At 43.8% G+C, this 15,553-nt stretch overlaps 1 protein-coding gene across 11 annotated transcripts in view; it reads right to left on the bottom strand.

Annotated features, from left to right (window-relative positions):
- MAK (male germ cell associated kinase) overlaps positions 1-4,052 on the bottom strand; it is a 50,851-nt gene extending 46,799 nt beyond the window's left edge. For 6 of the 11 annotated variants that reach the window (XR_015152566.1, XM_086370332.1, XM_086370335.1 and 3 more), the window contains exon 1: positions 3,786-3,957. The gene's annotated coding sequence lies outside the window, so the exon portion shown is untranslated. Of the gene's footprint in view, positions 1-3,785 lie in introns of all 11 variants that reach the window. The other 5 variants (XR_015152567.1, XM_086370337.1, XM_086370339.1 and 2 more) reach the window with 3 other exon arrangements.
- Positions 4,053-15,553: the final 11,501 nt, after the last annotated feature.

The raw sequence follows: 15,553 nt of genomic DNA, 5'->3' as shown, positions 1-15,553 counted from the left end.
GGTCTCCCCACCCCGACTACGCCGTGGGGCTAGATCTGGCTCATGCCTATCTCCTGGAAGGACACTGAAAAATTAGGCCAGAAACAGTGAAGGCGGAGTGAGTGAGTGGGGGAGAAGGGAGTCTACTTGGAGTTTGTTAAGAAAGTTATTATTTTTACCCCACCCCCAAGTTACTGAATTAAATTTTAATGGGATAAATAGCAGCATCTTTTCTTTGCAAATCTGCTGTATATGCAACAGATTATTTTCATGGTAACACCTAAGCGAGGACAAACATTGAGGGTCTAAGAGGTAGGCGGTGATTATAGGCACTCCTGCTGCTGCTGCTAAGTCGCTTCAGTTGTGTCCGACTCTGCACGACCCCATAGATAGCCTCCCACCAGGCTCCCCCGTCCCTGGGATTCTCCAGGGAAGAACACTGGAGTGGGTTGCCATTTCCTTCTCCAATGCATGAAACTGAAAAGTGAAAGTGAAGTCACTCAGTCGAGTCCGACTCTTAGAGACCTTAGAGACTCTTAGAGATGCAGGACCTGATGCAGTCCTGCATCAGGACTGCAGCCTACCAGGCTCCTCCGTCCATGGAATTTTCCAGGCAAGAGTACTGGAGTGGGGTGCCATCGCCTTCTCCGATAGGCACCTCTAGAAAGGGACAAAAGATAAAGGAGTGAAGAGGGAGCTGCCCAGGTTGGGAGAGAATTTCAGAGGTAAGGGCTGCCAGAAACGTGGAAATTTCACCTTGCAATGGCTCAACCACCTGCAAAAGTGGAATAAACTGCCTCTTTCTCTTACATTGTAAAGAGCATCAACCATAACACCACCAATACTATTACAGCACAACAGACCACTGATGCCTTCCTGCTCCAGCTTGGAAGCCCAGATGTTTGTTCTTGTTTTTGTTTTGGAGTGGCTGTAATAGAAACCTCACTCCAAGTCTTCCAAAAGAAAAAACACTGGAAACACAGTTTGCTTCAAGTGCTATAGCATAGGATACTCATACTCAGGGAAAACTAAAAGAGGTACACGGCCGTTTCTCGGCTTCTTTTGTTTGAGGGGATGAAGATTATGGGAATCATGTGGATTTTAAAAAGTTTGATGTGTGGTTCCAAGACAATTGGAGTTTACACAAGTTTACATACTATGCTCCCATACAAAGCATCAGAAAGGTCTCTTTTGAGTCATTTTAATTACAAAGTAAGCAGTTGTCCAGGGTGAGAAGCTGACCATTCCAGCTATCTCCTTATCCCCCTGAAAACAAGGATAATGGCCCAATGTAGACAGGCATAGATGTATAAAGGGTTTTTAAAATTATTCCCATGTACCTACTCACTGAGGGGCTTTCCAGGTGGCACTAGTGGTAGAGAACTGCCAATGTAGGAGACTCAAGAGATGCAGGTTCGATCCCTGGGTCGGGAAGATCCCCTGGAGAAGGGCACAGCAACCCACTCCAGTATTCTTGCCTGGAGAATCCCATGGCCAGAGAGCCTGGCGGGCTACAGTCCATAGGGTCACAGAGTCAGACATGACTGAAGCGACTTAGCGTAGCACAGCACAGCACCTACTCATTGATAGCACATAAACAACTGTTTATTAGTGTTCTTATCAGTGTAGCATAGGAAGATCCTAAACTGATTTACTAGTCAAAAAGCAGTATATGTTATTTAAAAGACAGACTGCCTATAGGCCCCCAGTTCACATTCAATGATATTTCTCTGCAAACTACGTATATTCTTCTTTGTTTTTGTGTTGTTCAGTCGCTAAGTCGTGTCCAACTCTTCGCAACCCCATGGAGCACACCAGGCTTCCCTGCCTTCACTATCTCCCGGAGTTTGCTCAAATTCATGTCCTTTGAGGTGGTGATGCTATCCAACCATCTCATCCTCTGTTGCCCGCTTCTGCTCCTGCCCTCAACCTTTCCCAACAACAGGTCTTCTCTGTGGACCCCTGGAAGCTAATTCTGCAAAATAGGGGTGTATTAATATGATTTCTTTTGCACATGAATATTTCCATGTATATATTTCAACATGGATGCAACAAGGCATAACACAAGTAAATGTAATTTAACTATGATCCTCAATTAATTTAACAGAATTGTTAGGAACTTGGAATTTTCTACAATCAAGCTACAGTACTTTCTTATGAGTTATACACACCTTATATTCTGGTTTAAGGAAAAAAAACATTTATTGAGAGGCTCAATCACAGGCTTACATTATATAAATACTCTTACCATTTCTCTTCCATTCTAGTTGTCTTATTTTTAGCTAAGTGCACAACTCCTGTAAACTGGAGCTTTATTCTCAACAGCTTCTACCAGCTAATAAGGGATTTAGAAAGGATTAAAGACGATTAAGAGAGAGGGCAAATGGAGGGTAAAATCTGTGTCTGCCCAATCACTGAGCAGATAACCTCTGCTCCTCTTCAACTTGTTGTGGTACAATCTGCCGTAATGTTATTACTCTAAGGCTGGAATTAACGTTTGTTTGTTTTTAAAGTAATGCCATAAAAATCATTACGTTGTTTAAAAAGCAAAACAGAAAAAGTTTTCAAGCCAACCAAGTCATACGTTTACAGAAATTAAAAGGGGAGCTTTTGCAATGGGAAAACAAAGATTTTGTGTTTTAAAAATAAAAGCATGGTGCTCTGTGCTAATATTCACAAACTGTTTTTAAAACGAAGCAAAACCAACCGCCCCCCAAATAAATAAATAAAACCCTTCCCCAACAGATGGATCAAACACCTTTGCCCAAAGCCAGCTTCTGCCTTGCCCAGGCAGAAGGTAGCCTCCTTGGGCGGAGAGAAGGGTCTCTCCTTTTCAGGTCACTCGGTCACTCGGCAGAGATGGAGGTTGGGAGGATCGGGACGGTAAAGACAGGCCAAAAGGCTGGATAGTAACTTTTGCCTCCATTACTATTTCGACTCTAGGGATTGTTTTTCTGATTAAAATAACTCCGATACCTTTGACTCTATGAGAATTCCGTTACAATTAGAACAATTGCCTGATCATTTAAAAATTAAACACAATTACATACATTTCTTTCCGTTTAGAGTTGAGATTACAAACACCTTATAAAAAGCCAGTTTCATTGCCTCCCCTCCCCCGACTCCAACTCTGTCCTTAAACTAAGTGCCCGTCTTATTGCAAGTCAGGAAGCAGTTTTCGTTCCCTGACGCTCTGATTTCTGATATTCCAGCCCGCCCCGCCCCCCGCCCCCAGCAAACCAGAGCCCTTAAGACTCAGGGTGCACAGTCCCGCCGGCCTGCGGGAACGGGTGGTCCCGGGGGGCCCGTGTGTCCCGCCGACCGCAGCTGCGGACTCGGCGTGGGGGGCCCCGGGGGCCCGCTGGTCCACCCTGCGCCGGGATTCCGCTTTTACCTGGGAGCGGTTTGGGATGCACTGAATTTGGACCCAGTTTCTCTTTCCTCCTTTTCCATTTTTGTAACAGTTCTGAACTCAATTCCGCTGCCTTCTCGAGACCCGGTCCCGCCCCCTCACTCCTCAAAGTAGTGTCCCCTCCAGCCCAGGCACTAAAGGGAGAAGCGGAGGTCCGGGGTGAGGGGGTACGATGGGAGACTCTAGATCCGAGGTTCGGGGGTGAGGGTCTCCGAGGCTGAAGGATGCCCACTGTCATCCTCCAACCCAGGACTGAACCCCGCCGTCTAGGGGCGCAGGAAAGTGGCCAGGAGCGCTTCGGAGCAAACCCACCGCGCTGGGAGCAGGTAGATCGTCCCCGCCGGCCAGCCCCGCCCCTCTCCGAGTCCTCCTCCCTCCAGTCACCCACCCCTACCGGTGTCCAGGCCCCTTCTCTCAGCAGAGGTCCGCCCCGGTAGGACAGGGCGCCCAGGGGACATGCCGGGCCGCCTCGCAGGACAGGCTCAGGTCGGACGGACGGTGGCCGCCTCTCTGCCCGCTCGGGATTACCTGCCTGCGCCGGCCGCTTACCTCGTTCGCTCCCTTGTGAAGCTCAGGCGTCCTGTGTGTTCCATCTCCTAGGAAACGGCGGGCGTGCGTCTGCCCCCGCGCCGCCCGCCCGCTTACACCCCGCCCATGGGGCGGGGCTGAGCGTGAAGGCCCCGCCCATGGGCGCTCAGCCCGCCTCCGAGGGGCGGGGCCTCCGGGAACGCCTGGAAGCTGCTGGAGTTCTGCTCTTCTGCTGTTTCATTTGGAGCTTGGGGCAGTCCTGATTACTTTTGCATTTATTTATAAGAAGTTGGGTTGTTTGCCCTTTGTTTGTTCCCACTCGTTCTATAAAGTCCTGATTCGCTGAATCTGGTTCCCAGGCTTGTGAAGAGCAAGAGGAAGCCAACTGTTCGCCTCGTAACCCTTGTATTTTGTACTGCCTGGGGAAAACTGCACTGGATTGCAATTCTTTATATTGGTCAACTTCTCAGATATATGTTAACTCCTGGGCCACACTTCTGAATTCATTTTCACTCATTCGCTCAAAGAATTTAGTACCAGTCACGGTGTTCAGTTTAGTTCAGTCGCTCAGTGTTGTCTGACTCTTTGCGACCCCATGAACTGCAGCAGGCCAGGCCTCCCTGTCCATCACCAACTCCCGGAGTTCACTCGAACTCACGTCCATCGAGTCGGTGATGCCATCCAGCCATCTCATCCTCTGTCGTCCCCTTCTCCTCCTGCCCCCAATCCCTGCCAGCATCAGTCTTTTCCAATGAGTCAGCTCTTCGCATCAAGTGGCCAAAGTATGGGAGTTTCATCTTTGGCATCAGTCCTTCCAAAGAACACCCAGGACTGATCTCCATTAGAATGGACTGGTTGGATCTCCTTGCAGTCCAAGGAACTCTCAAGAGTCTTCTACAACACCACAGTTCAAATCTGCCACTGTTTCCACTGTTTCCCCATCTATTTCCCATGAAGTGATAGGACTAGAGGCCATGATCTTAGTTTTCTGAATGTTGAGCTTTAAGCCAACTTTTTCACTCTCCTCTTTCACTTTCATCAAGAGGCTTTTTAGTTCCTCTTCACTTTCTGCCATAAGGGTGGTGTCATCTGAATAGCTGAGGTTATTGATATTTCTCCTGGCAATCTTGATTACAGCTTGTGCTTCTTCCAGCCCAGCATTTCTCCTGATGTACTCTGCATATAAGTAAATAAGCAGCGCTCAGCTTTCTTCACAGTCCAACTCTCATATCCATACATTATCACTGGAAAAATCATAGCCTTGACTAGACGGACCTTTGTTGGCAAAGTAATGTCTCTGCTTTTCAATATGCTATTTAGGTTGGTCATAACTTTCCTTCCAAGGAGTAAGCGTCTTTTAATTTCATGGCTTCAATCACCGTCAACAGTGATTTTGGAGCCCAAAAAATACTGTGGTAAATCACAAGATAAATGGGTTAATGGTGAATAAACAACAAGTGATGGTAACTAGCCTCAGGTTGTGAGAGAAGGGCACCCTTGTGTTTCTACTAGAAGAAGCTCAATTAGCTAGCAAAAAGGCCCATAAATTAGAAGCATGAGACATGGGGTAGTGATATACCTGCTAGCAATTATCCATTATTTGTCAATGCTCTGGAATAATGACAGGGTAGCAGGACAGACAGTCATGGTTCTCTTACAGCTTAAAGTGAAAAAGATGGGGAAAGTATTAATAAGAAGTGTCAAGTTAGATCATCGAGGTCATAGCCCAGCTATGATCCTTACCAGGCAGTAACGAGAGAACTATGAAGAACTTTCTACAGAGGAGCGACATGTTCACGTTTGCATTTCAGAAAGATCACAAAAGCAGCAGTGGGTAAGGTAGATTTCAGCAGTGAGTCTAGAGGTAAAAGAATAAAAAGGAGGCTATGGCAATTGATCAGGAAGAAGTGGTGGATCCAACTGCAGCAGTAATGACAGAGATAGATCAAGGGATATTTAAGAGTTCAAATTGACAGGACCATGTGACTTAGACAGATGGTGCCATCCTAGCACTGGGACCCTCTGCACCTGCCCCAGGGTGGACCCAGAAGTTTCAGGCAGAAGCCAGGGAGGGCTCACATGGAAGAGATCAAAAGACATTGAAGCCGAAACACTCAATGGGAACTTTAGCCAGGAAGAATCCCTATGGATGACTTGGATCGTCTTGAAGGGCCATGGGCCGGGTTGGGAACCTGAGACCTGGCCTGTCTGTCAAGGAGCAGCTACTTCACTGCTCTGTGTTTACACAGACTATTCAGTTCACTTCATAACTTTCACAAATAAGTCTAGAATCTGTCTTGCTTCACAGGAAGTCATAAATTATATCACCTCAAGTGTGTTTGCTTCTGTCAAAGGAATTTTTGGAGCTGATCTTTATCAATAGGTTTCTAGGTTCAGCAACTTTGTTTATGTTTTATTCACTGACTTAGATGATTCTACTGTAATACGATATATCATCAAATTCCTGCCCAAAAGGAAGTTCAAAATCTCTGAAAAAAAATTTTTTAATACTAGAGGGACATCGTAAAGACAAGTGACTATTGAAATCCAAATTTTCATTCCCACCTTTTTTCATTTATTAAAATGCATACTTTTTGATTTGGATTGCTGTGGGATACTTGGGAGGAGGTTAAAAGTTTAAAAACTCAGAAAATCAATGCAGCTTTTTAAAGCATGAGAAGTAACTGTAAACTTCATGTTTTAAAAACATCACACATATATACAATGAAATATTACTCAGCCATAAAAAGGAACACATCTGAGTCAGTTCTAATGAGGTGGATGAACCTAGAGCCTATTATATAGAGTGAAGTAAATCAGAAAGAGCAAAACAAATATTGTATATTAATGCATATATATATATATATTCAATCTCGAAAGATGGTACTGATGACCCTATTTGCAGGGCAGCAATGGAGATACAGACACAGAGAAAAGACTTGTGTACACAAAGAGGGAAGGAGAGGGTGGGATGAATTGAGAAAGTGGCATTGAAGCACACGCATTACCATATGTAAAGCAGATAGCCAGTGGGAACTTGCTGAATGACACAGGAAACTCAAACCCAGTGCTTTGTGACAACCTAGAGGGGTAGGGTGAGGTGGGAGGTGGGGAGGAGTTTCAAGAGGGAGTGGGCATATGTATACGTATGGCTGATTCATGTTGATGTATGGCAGAAACCAGTACAATGTTATAAAGCAATTATCCTCCAATTAAAAATAAAGAAATTAAAAAAATAAAAGTAAAGACCGACATCATCAATAAAAAAATAAAAACACAACACAAGTCTTTGATTGGTAAGTATAACTTTTAATTGGCTCCATACAGATGGAAACTTAAGAGGTGTTTATTTAGATGTTTTTATTTACTTATTTAGTTCATTGTTTTGGGCGTATTTCCCATGGCTTGCAGGATCTTAGCTGCCCAATCAGGGATTGAGCACAAGCCCTGGCAATGAAAGCCCTGAGTCCTAACCAGGGAATTCCCTTAATTTTTTTAATTCACTTTTAAAGATGGGTTTGCAAATAAACAGATAAATAAATAAAACAAAATAAAGGACTGCCCTAGTGATCCAATGGTTAAGTCTCTGGGCTCCCATTCTAGGGGGCAAGGGTTTTATCCCTGATCGGGGAAGCAAGATCCCACATGCCACACAGTATGGCCAAAAAATAATAATAATAAAGATGAATTTGTTTTAGTTTTGCCATTAGTTTTGGGGTATATTCTTTGGATCTAGGATGTAACCTTTACGCCCTATCTCCCTTCTAGAGTTCTGATGGAAGACCTACGGTGTTTGCGGTCCCCTCCAACTTGGTGAGACTAAGCACTACATTAGGTCTCCCTAGCAGCCAGCAGACAACACAGTTGCTCTATTTCTGCAGTTTTTTCCAGCTGTGACTTTAACAGTTTCCTTGGAGTCTTGTCTAAACAAGCACAGGTCAGGGGTTAGCCAAGAGTTTTAAAGTGAATTTGTACCCAGGTTTGGGGGACTTCCTCTCCGTGGCTGTTCTGTGGTTCCCCGGCTCAGTTTCCAGCTGCGCCGGCATCTCTAGCCTCCCTTCTCTGACAAGCCAGAAGCCCTGCGGTCTTCTGCTCTGGTTCTAGCTGCCCTGCCGGTGTAGACTGGGATGCACCCTGAGGAGACACCTGACAAGCACTCTGTAGCCCTGGACGCCAGTCATCCTGGTTCTCTTCCCTCGGGGCTCCAATCCCTGTATTCCCGCCCCCTCCCAACTTCTATTTGACTTTGGTGGTTTTCCCAGGGCCTTCAAATAGTTAAGCTTTATATTTGTCCAGAGTTTATAACCGCCACCTGAAGGAGAGTTAGTTCAATACAAGCCACTCCACCCTTTCCAGAGCTAGAAATTCAACAATTTACTTTCAAGTGTTGATACTTCAAATATTGCAGAGCAATGTTGTATTCTTAAATATTCCTATTTGTAATCTGATGGACTGACATGTAGATATGTAACAGCAAAATGGCAAAATATGTGTTCTGAGCCCAGCATAGCATCAGGATTGGCAGTGGTTTAATGTTATCATCCAGGGAGTTCCCTTCTATAAACCCTCATCCTTCTACTTTCCATAAACTGTGTCATCCTCAATAATCAATTTTTCAGTGCTTAAACCTTAATTGATGTTTCTTTCAATTCTCCTTACAGGATGGAGTGTTGAAAAGTATGTATATTTTTAAACTACCTGCATGTTCCTTATCAAAGATTAGCAGCATATCCTTCGTTACATGATTCTTATCAAGACTGTGGCTGACCTAGCAGCCTCGAGGTTCTTTTGAGACTATATTTCACATTTTGAGCTCTTCATTCCTTAGGAATATAAGCACTCTTGAAGAAGATGTCATTACATGGCCTTCTCAGAGCTTCCAATTGATAATACTTTGTAAGCCTAAAATCAGTTGAGACCCTCTGAACGTCTTAGTAATTAAAATTGACAATAAAATAATTGAGAAATAGAGCAAGAAAAATTTAGCACATGTATATATGTCCTATTTTCCAAAAATTGTATTCTGTTTAAAAATATATATTTTTCATGAAGTATCTTTTTTCAAAATTGAAGTATGGTTGATTTATAATGTTCTAGTAGTTTCTGGTATACACTGAAGTGGTTCAGAGATAGACAGCTAGATTCTCTTTCAGATTCTTTTCCATTATAGATTATTGCAAGATAGTGAATATGGTTCCCTGGGCTGTACCTTGATGTTTATCTGTTTTATATTTTGTGTCTGTTAACCCCCAGTGCAGTCACATCTGACTCTGGTGATCTCTTGGGCTGTAGCCCACCAGGCTCCTCTGTCCATGGAATTTTCCAGGCAAAAATATTGGAGTGGATTGCCACTTCCTCCTTCAGGGGATCTTCCTAACCCAGGGATCGAACCTGCGTCTCTTGTGTCTCCTACTTTGGCAGGCGGATTCTTTACCAATTCACCACCTAGGAAGCCCTTGTTAATCCACAATTCCTAATTTATACCCCCCCACACCCCCCGCCACCCTTTCCCCTTTGGTAACCATAAGTTTGTTTTCTAAGTCTGTGAGTCTATTTCTGTTTTGTGAATAAGTTCTTTTGTATCATTTTTTAGATTCCACTATAAGCAATAACATATGATATTTATCTTTTTCTGTCTGACTTACTTCACTTAGTATGATAACCTCTAGGTCCATCAATTGCTGCAAATGACATTATTTCGTTCTTTAAAGAGTAACTGTGTGTGTTCCAAACAAAGGGGTTAGTGGGTCAATGACTGTTGCTGTGTTGTTCATGAGTAACTACTAGTAATGATACTTTATATTTGAATAGCATTTTACAACCTACCAATGGCAAGTTTGATTGTATGTTGATGATTCCCAAATCTGTATCTCCAATTCTATGCCTCCATCTTGGACTCTAGACCCATATATCCAATAACCTGCTCAACACTTTACTGAGAAATCTAGTAGTTTGAACTTAATGTGTTAAAACTCATCTCCTAATAGTCTCCTTGCCCCACTTCCCCAAAGTGCTCTCCCTTCAGCCATCCCCATTATTGAGGCAGTCTGAAGGCGAGTTGGAAAAGAATTTTCAGACACAGAGTCCTGCAGAAAGCAGTGAGTTTATTAAGGACAAAGTACAGAGTTAATGAAGGCGCTGCAGATCCAGTAGGCCGACCTCCTGTCAGACCAGTGAGACCTAACGCTTTTCATAGGTTAGTGGCCAATTATAGCCCCAAGACAAAGAAAATTCCTGCTGGCAGGTTCGTATTAGGTGATTAGTTTGGGCGCTATAGGGTGACTACCATGGGTGGGCATTTTTGCCTAATTTGAGGTCAGGAAGCCTGCTAGAGATGATTGGGGGAGGGCGTTTGGCAATGGTTACAAAGGGGCTCAGTCAGTTCTGGGGGTGACCTTGGTTCTGCTTTCTGCTTCTGTGGCCTTGGTACAGGGCTTTGCACCTGTGGCCTTGAGGCAGACTCAACACCTGTCTCAGTTGATATATATCACCACTGCAAACGTCCAGTAAAAAAAAGGATAATTCATCATTCCTTACTCCTTTTCTACATTTTTTTTTTTTTTTTTTGGGTCGCACCATGCAGCTTGTGGGATCTTAGTTCCCTGATCAGGGACCAAACCCAAGCTCCCTGCAGTAGAACCTCAGAGTTCTAACTGCTAAACTACCAGGAAAGATGCCATTTTCTACATTTTAGAATTGACTTCTTACTTACTTTAGAATTTCCCTTGGAGAGCACTTTAAGAGATAATTGTGGAGACTCAAATTATATTTATCCATTCTTTTCTGGATTACCTAAAGTAGATGTATTTATACTTTTGAGAACAACTTTTACATTTGCAGTTCAAAGAATACTCTAGAAACTCTTTTGGAATGTCTGATGTTACTAGTCAGCAGCCATTTTTGATTTACGATCTATTACAAATACCTGAGAAATCCCCTTGAAATTATTTTCCTGGCATTTGCACAACGGATACAGGTCACTGATAACATTATTCTGTCACCACTTGCTACACCTTCAGGTTCAGCAAATGCTTAGTATAACGTTTCACAGATTCAAGGCATCTTGTCCTCGTTAAAGAAATGAATCTCCAGGGTCTCATGAAAATCCTGAGTCTCTCTTCAGTGTTTCCACCAGCAGTGCAGTGTAGAGCAACCTCATTAGCTATTAATACCGAAGAGTAGCAAACAAGAATTCCAGAGAATATGGTATATTTACCAGCTGAGGAGTAGACAGTCTTACATTTATGAACTTTGCATATAATTAGTTCTCTTTTCTTCTCCACATAAAATCCATTTCAGTTTTTTAATGCATAATCTTGTCTAGCCTCTAATAATACTAAATTTTGTCAAAACAAGCTAAGCTTTTATTCCATTTTATTAAAAAATTTTTTTATTGGAGTATTAGTTGCTTTACTTTGTTGTTAGTGTCTGCTGTACAGCAAAGTGAATCAGTTATATGTCAAACCAAGCCTTCAACGTCTAAGTATTCCAGGGACTTCCCTGATGGTCCAGTGGTTAAGACTGCCTGCCCTCAATGCAGGGGGCCTGGGTTCAATCCCTGGTCGAAGAACTAGATCCCACAATCTGCAATGAAGATCACGTGTGAAGACCTGGCACAGCCAAATACATTTATTTTGTATATATAATAAAGTCTGAGTATTCTAAGCTGTGTTTTACATGTAGGCGGTTTATCAGTGTGACCTGAACTCTGGTTGGGAATGAATCACGAAAGAAGACAAAACAGGAGATGTGTGATGGAATCCATATTTGAAATGTTGGAGTCTCACCATATGTCTTCCTTCTAAGGATGTACTGAGTCCCATTCTCAGAGGGGTGAGCTTGATCCAAGGATTCCAAGGTCCATGGAAAAGACTCTAGGATAACAAACTGCTTTTGCTTCATCTGATGCATTATCCTTCAGTCTTTTCCTCTGTATCTTAGGGAGGTTGCTTATAAGCAGACTTCTAGACCACATCCTGTTTTCTGGCTCATTTTCATTCAGTTATTTCAGATTGTAAAGCGCAAGTTTCCCAGGTTTCTGTACAAATCCTCTAAATAATATAGAATCTCAGGGACGTTCCCGGTGGAAGCCCAAGTTCAATCCCCAGACAGGGAACTAGATCCCAGAAGCCACAACTTAGAGTTCTGCTACAACTAAATTAGATCCTGCATGTTGCAACTAAGACCCAGCAAGGTCAAATAAGTAAATAAATAATTAAAAAAATGTAAAACCTCTGCCCCTGAATAAAAAGGAGAAATTTCAGTTCCTCTGAGAGGAAGGAACCAGAGATCAAATTGCCAACATCTGTTGGATCATCAAAAAAGCAAGAGAGTTCCAGAAAAACATCTACTTTTGCTTTATTGACTATGCCAAAGCCTTTGACTATGTGGATCACAACAAACTGTGGAACATTCTTCAAGAGATGGGAATACCAGACCACCTGACCTGACTCCTGAGAAATCTGTATCCAGGTCAAGAAGCAACAGTTAGATCTGGACATGGAACAACAGACTGGTTCTAAATAGGAAAAAGAGTACATCAAGGCTGTGTATTGTCACTCTACTTATTTAACTTCTATGCAGAGTACATCATAAGAAACGCTGGGCTGGATGAAGCACAAGCTGGAATCAAGATTGCCAGGAGAAATATCAATAACCTCAGATATGCAGATGACCGGAGAAGGCAATGGCACCCCACTCCAGTACTCTTGCCTGGAAAATCCCATGGACAGAGGAGCCTGGTAGGCTGCAGTCCATGGGGTCACTAAGAGTCAGATACAACTGAGCGACTTCACTTTCACTTTTCACTTTCATGCATTGGAGAAGGAAATGGCAACCCACTCCAGTGTTCTTGCCTGAAGAATCCCAGGGACAGGAGCCTGGTGGGCTGCTGTCTATGGGGTCGCACAGAGTCAGACACGACTGAAGTGACTTAGCAGCAGCAGCATGCAGATGACACCACCCTTATGGCAGAAAGTGAAGAAGTACTAAAGAGCCTGTTAATGAAAGTGAAAGAGGAGAGTTAAAAAGCTGGCTTAAAACTCAACATTCAGAAAACTAAGATCACGGCCTGTGGTCCCATCACTTCATGGGAAATAGATGGGGAAGCAATGGAAACAGTGAGAGACTATTTTTGGGGGGCTCCAAAATCACTGCAGATGGTGATTGCAGCCATGACATTAAAAGACACTTGCTCCTGGGAAGAAAAGTTATGACCAACCTAGACAGCATATTAAAAAGCAGAGACATTACTTTGCCAACAAGTGTCCATCTAGTCAAAGCTATGGTTTTTCCAGTAGTCACGTATGGATGTGAGAGTTGGACTGTAAAGAAAGCTGAGTGCCGAAGAATTGATGCTTTTGAATTGTAGTGTTGGAGAAGACTCTTGAGAGTCCCTTGGACTGCAAGGAGATCAAACCAGTCTATCCTAAAGGAAATCAGTACTGGGTGTTCATTGGAAGGACTCATGTTGAAGCTGAAGCTCCAATACTTTGGCCACCTGATTCGAAGAACTGACTCATTGGAAAAGACCCTGATGCTGGGAAAGATTGAGGGCAGGAGGAGAAGGGGATGACAAATGATGAGGTGGTTGGATGGCATCATGGACTCAATGAATATGAGTTTGAACAAGCTCCAGGAGTTGGTGATGGTCAGGCGTGCTGCCTGGCATGCTGCAATTTATGGGGGCACAAAGAGTCGGACGTGACTGAGTGACTGAACTGAACTGAGAGGAAGGAACTACAGCCCTCAAGTCGTCCCACAAAAGGAACAGCCTTCCCAGTGTTCACAGTGGCAGGAAGGGCGGGGTCAAATCTCAGCTCCCACTACACAGCTGTGAGAGTCCCAGCAGAACCTTTCCTCTGCTATTTTCAGTTTTGTCTGAAGCTCATGTCCCTAAACGCCACCCAGTACTACAACGCCATCTGTGTATACCTGCTAAGTCTCCTCAGTTATGTCTGACTTGTGACCCCATGGACTGTAGCCCACCAGGCTCCTCTGTCCATGGGATTCTCTAGCCAAGAATACAGTATGGGTTGCCATGTGCTCCTCCAGGGGCTCTTCCCAACCCAGGAATGGAACGCATGTCTCCTGAGGCTCCTGAATTGCAGGCAGATTCTTTACTGCTGAGCCACAGGGTAGCCCATATGTACTGGAGATGACTGCAAATACTTCTAGATTTTATCACATTCCATCTGAGTCTCTTTTTCTAGCTGTATATTCCTGGTCCCTTTAATCCACCTTTATCAAGTAAGTTGGGTAGTTATACAAGGCTACTGGGCTAAATCGTTCGGCCAAACCTTATTCTAGATGTTTCTGTGAAGGTGTGTACTGGCGTGATTCACATTTAGATTGGTAGACTTCCCATAAAAGCACATAGCCCTCCACTGTGTGCCTGAGCCTCACAGGACCAGTTGAAAGTCTTAAGAGGAAAGACAGAGGTTTCCTGAAAAAGAAGCAATCTTTCCTCAAGACAGGAGCCAGAAACCCTGCCTGAATTTCCAGCCTGCTGCCCTGTGGGATTTAGACTCAGGACTGTAACACCAACTCTTGCCAGAATTTCTAGCCTGTGGACTTGCCTTACTGATTTCTGAAGGTCAGATCTGACAGTTGTGAGCCAATTTCGTATACAGATAGACAGGTAGATAGATAGATATGGATGTGTATGTTCAGTCGCTTCAGTCGTGTCTGACTCTCTGTGACCCTGTGGACTGCAGCCCAGCAGGCTCCTCTGTCCATGGGATTCTCCAGGCAAGAATACTGGAATGGGTTGCCATGCCCCTCTCCAAGGGATCTTCCCAGTCCAAGGACTGAACTATCATCTACCTTCACCTCCTGCATTGCAGGCGGATTCTTCTACCCACTGAGCTACCTGGGAAGCCCTAGAAATGAATAAGGATATAGACATAATCTCATCTAGAGGTATATTATATTGGTTCTTACTAAATTTGGTCAACACACCTTAGCGACTGAACAACAACAAAACTTTGGTCCAAGCACCAGTTGGATCAAAATCCTATACTAGAAAAAGCCTTTCGATAGAACATAAGCAGGCCATGAGGTTTTGGATACACAGAGAAGGACGTTTTTGTCCTTCTTTTGAAAGGCTCTGCTCTACCGTTCCTTTGGGTGTAGGAGTCCGCTGTCAAAGGTGGGATGCAGAAGGTGGGGTATTTATTTAAACAGATTCAATTTATTAAAATAGGCCTTTTGGAGGGGAAAGACAGGGAGCACCGACTAGCAGAGATGGGGGAAATTAGGGCATTAAACTATACTCTTCTCTATAACCTATAACCAAGGGCACTGATGCCCGAACATAGAGACTGGAATAGATGGCATCTGTACATCCCCTCTCTGGAATTCCCTGTGCAGTTGAATTAAGGTGGGTTTTTTTTTTTCGCTACATCTTGGCAACAGTTAGAAAAGGTCTTTAAAAGCACAGTGGTTAGGGTGGTTAAGAGAAGGAGTTCAGGTGGTTTATGGAAACCTGGGTCAGCAGTGTAGTCTGTTTGGAGAGAACGTTTCCAGGCAGAAGGCTTTTCCATTGGCTTTTTTTTTTTTTTTTTAATCTCGCCCTTTAGAAACATTAAACAAGAGAATGCTTATTTTCCGCAGGCAGAGGCCCGCATAGGTAGC

This window comes from Bos grunniens, chromosome 23 (assembly GCF_055505025.1).
Source record: "Bos grunniens cultivar Pamir isolate PY7600 chromosome 23, Bosgru_T2T1.0, whole genome shotgun sequence".
Classification (NCBI taxonomy): Eukaryota; Metazoa; Chordata; class Mammalia; order Artiodactyla; family Bovidae; genus Bos; species Bos grunniens.
Note: the sequence above shows the minus strand (reverse complement) of the source record. Positions and strands in the feature narration are given on the sequence as shown.